This window comes from Haliaeetus leucocephalus, unplaced genomic scaffold, assembly GCF_000737465.1.
Source record: "Haliaeetus leucocephalus isolate CR32 unplaced genomic scaffold, Haliaeetus_leucocephalus-4.0 Scaffold871, whole genome shotgun sequence".
Taxonomy (NCBI): Eukaryota; Metazoa; Chordata; class Aves; order Accipitriformes; family Accipitridae; genus Haliaeetus; species Haliaeetus leucocephalus.
Window position 1 is genome coordinate 4249157 of NW_010973307.1, and position 4166 is coordinate 4253322.

Here is a 4166-nt window from a genome sequence, read left to right on the forward strand (position 1 = left end):
CTGCGGAAGAGAAAGACACGGGGATGTTACCTCTGGTGCAGGACCACAATGTTCAACCGGTGTCTTCCCCCCACTGCCACCCTGGGAGCCAAGAAAGCAGCTCTCTGCTGCTCCAGCATCCCCAGGCACTGAGACCCCTTAGGGACGTGGGACAGCGGTGTGCCTGAGCTCCCCCCATGCTGCAAATGTCTTTACAGTCATTTCTAAACCCCCCTGGGGGGAAAAAAAAAAAAAAAAAGGGGGGAGGAGCCAGCCCAAAGGAAACCCCATGTCCCTCTCTCAAGCTGCTGCGGGCACACGCTCCCGAGGCCACCACGGCTATTCCTGCCCGTCACGCTGAAACCCGCCGCTGGTGCTCTTGAACCTTGACCTCTAGACTTGGGCCTGTGCCCAGCACAGTCCTGCAACTCCCCTGCCCGCGCCTCGGCAGGGGAGGAAAGCTCTCTGGCAGTGAAAGCCAGCACCCCTTCTCATCCAGCACCCCGATGCTCCCCTTCCCAGGAGCTCTCGTGCTTTTGGGAGAGGTTTCTCCAAGCTTGCAGCTCATGCCCAGTCCTCCCACGGTCAGTCTGGCAATGAAATGGGAGCATCCTCCTGCCCTGCTTTGTTAGGAAAGGAAGAGTTTGGAGCATTTTTATCCTAAACTGTTTCTCTGTCACTATCTTTAACCTATTTTTGCCCCCCCCAAATAGCTCCCCTTTCCTCTGACATAGGTTTTCCTCGTGTTGGTGTAGCTCTGCTAGCAAGCCTATCCAGAGAGCGGCTTGCCTGGCTTATTTCTTTGGGTTTGTAGATTTTACTGCTGTTTTAAAAGAAAAAAGAGCTTACAGGTTTCCTTAAAAGCAAGGGACACCCAGGCATGGGGACAGGTGACGCATCCAGCCCCAATAAATCCAACAGCTCTAGCAGCACACGCTGTCCTGCTCTGTCCCGTCCTCCTCCCAACATCTCCTCTGCTGCAACACCCTCTCCGAAAAGCACAAGAAGCAAGGATGCACACTGTGGCAAGGCCGAAGGGTGACAGTGCCTGGGGTTCAGGAGGAGGGAGAGGAGGCAAGAGGCTTGGGGCAGTCCTGCATCTTGGGGTGCACCATAAAAGCCACAAGCTTTTATACCACAACAAACCCATCACCTCTGTCACCCTGCCTGGGTTTGTCAGAGAGTGTCACCCGACCAGCCGAGGGCTATGAGTGTTCATTGGGTGTCTGGGTTAGAGCATAACCTGGCTCATGGAGAGTCCAAATCCGAGGAGCTGCTGCTTGTGCAGGAGGGAGGATTAACCCTGAGCCGCCGGGTGCTCACACCCAGACCCTCCCCTCCTCGTTCAGGGTCGCTAAGAGATGCTCAGTTCCCAGTCATGAAGCAGTGTCATTTTAACAGCAGATCAAATTTATTATTTTTTTTTACATCTGATTCATGCAGTGCTGTCTTGCACGCTATCTCAGATGAGAAAAGTTTCCCAAGGAAGGGAAGGGGAGCTTGCTGCTGCTCTTGACCTCCGACTGTCCCAGGAAGGGTTACTCCAAACCACCTCCTGCTTCAAAGGACGCCCAAGATTTACAAGCTGTTTTATGAATAACTGTATGCACTCAGCTGGCTTTGTCCTCCTCCAAAATCCTGCCGCCCCCGAGTAGAAAATTAACAGCTACTTAGGAGCCATAAAGAATAGAACAGGAAGAGGGATAGGGTGCGAAACGGATAGAGGCATGCTGGGGAGAGCACCTCGCGTCGGGGCTGCCCGTCCCGCAGCGCACGGGGACTTCACCACCGTCATCGCCTTCCCTCTGGAGCCCGATCAAAGAGGCCGCGGCACTGACTGAGCAGAGCCGCTCCCCCGGCTTCCCTCTCATCTCGCCCTGCCCAAGGAACACGCCAGACTTTGCAGTGTATGGGTATCACCGAGGGATGCTCCGGAGCCCACTCTGCCTGATAATGTCTTTTTTCCACGGTGCAACGTATTTTCTGATGAACGCAAGTGACCTGGCCAAGTAGCTCTGCTCCCAAATCTCCCATATACCCATACGGGACTTTCTCATCCAAAAGGAGACCAAAAGGGCTGGCGACAACGACACGGCAGTTTGCCTCAAATCCCAGAGCGAAGCTGCAGCAAAGCCCCTCCATCTCACCACAGGAGTTAACCACTAGACCACATTTCCTCCCGCATCTCCTTAAAACCTCACTCTTGGATATCCCGGGCACAGGGATTTGGGAACTGCCCCTCCAAGGGCTCAGGGAATCGATGTGGCAACGTCAGCGCTCCCACCGTGTAGAACACAGCGCCGTATCTCTGCCGCCTCCCCGACAGTCCGTGCACGCCGGTTTCAAGGCACTGCTTGGCCGGCAGCCAGGTATGGGGAGGGCAGCGCCGAAGGTGGGAGGCTGCTTCTCATTTCCTTTGGGGTTTCGTTTCACCTTCCCTCTCCTTCCCCCTCCGGTCCGGGGCGGGAGCGGGAAGGAGGAGAGAGGTGTGACTGCAACCAGGGGAAAGGAAAACCCTCCCAAGAGCCAGTTTTCAGAGCCACATCTGCTTCCAGCAGACCTCTGAATGCCGGATCCCATTTCGGCGCTCAGCCCATAGCCGAGGGTGACACACCAACGCCTAAAAATCCTCCCCCCGCCCTGTGCCCCAAAACACAAAGCAAGAAGAGGAGCGAGAGCTGGGAGGGCGTCAGCGGTGCAGGCGGAGCCGGGAGGCCACGCTGCCTCTGCAAGCCCTCCCAGCTGTTAGCAATCACGCGCCGCAGGGGTCAGAGCCGGCACAGATCCCAAATTATTTCTTGCTTCAATGCCGGGCGTGTATTTTGGACGGCATTTTTCCAGCTCTCGCCGGGGAAAAACGTCAGCCCTTATGCCTACCGGCATTGCTGCTGCTGCCGGCAGAGCAAAGCTCGGGTGGATGTTTTGGGAAAGCAGGCGCCTCGTTTAGCAAACACGGAATGTTTCATTTAGCAAGCGGGGAAGGTTGGGGGGCCGTGGCAAAGCAGAGAGGGTGCTCCGGCATTCAACCGACTGCTGTTTGTCCGGGGTTTGCCGGGAGAAAGGCAGCTCCTGCGCCCACAGTGCTGCGCAAACCAGGACGACCAGCGCAAATCCCCTCCCCAGAGAATGTGCAGTTACAGCACACCCCGCTTTTCCCCATTTTTTTTAAGGAAAAAATGCTGATAGGTTCCTTTAAATCTAGCCTAACTCCTGCCACAGACCACCAAACCACAGATCAGCAACCTGGATCGCAAAGTCCACCCTATAAGAGACCTTAAATGCTGCGATAAGTGATAATAAACCCCAGTTTTTTGTCTTCTCTCCCAGCCCACAGTTTCCAAAAAGCCCCTTCTCATCCCAAAACATCCTGAAGTCCTTTACAAACCGTACTCCGGCCCCGCGCCTGTCGGCACACGTGACCAGGAAACAAGATATCTGCATGGAGTGGCTTGCAAAGTTTGGGCCCTTATTAAAAAAAAAAAGAAAAAAAAAAGAAAAAAAAAGAGCAACAAGGATCTACTGACCCCAGGAAGGAGCCAAACCCACCTGCGACCTAACCCTCACAGACAATACTACAAAACAGGCGCTTTCCCAAAGACTTCCCTCCTAATCCCGGCTCAGTGCTCATGGCTTGGGTTACACCCGCGGACGTGTCACCGCGGGGCTGCACCGTATTCCCACTGGCAGCACCGGGAAGGGCTCCCCAACTCTCACCCACGCCAGTGTTCGCCACTGCAGGGCGATTCTGGAGGAAAATGCCTTCAGAGGACACCAGCCTGCCTACAAACGCATTTTCTGATGCAGGCAGGAATGCCGGCGCAGGCAGAGAGACTTCCCCAGGCATCAGCGGGCCAGTGCGTGCCGGCAGCCCCGGCGGCGAGGGCAGCCAGGAAGGAAAAGGCGGGAGTTTGATGCTTTCTGGGAGCGGTGCCGGCAGAGCGTGACTTGAAGCCACCGTGCGGGCACCGGGACGAGAGTGCACCAGAAGACAAGGGCACGCGCGGCATGCATGTGTGCATTTACACGCCTGTATGCATGTGTACGTGCATGCGTGTGCAGGGCCCGCGGCCGTGCGGGCAGGCAGGGCACGTGGGGAAGATGGCAGGGCCGGAGGCAGGGGAGGAGGAGGCGTGTGCCCGGGCCTGCCGCGGAGGGCGGCACCGGGCAGGGCACGTGTACGCGGGGCG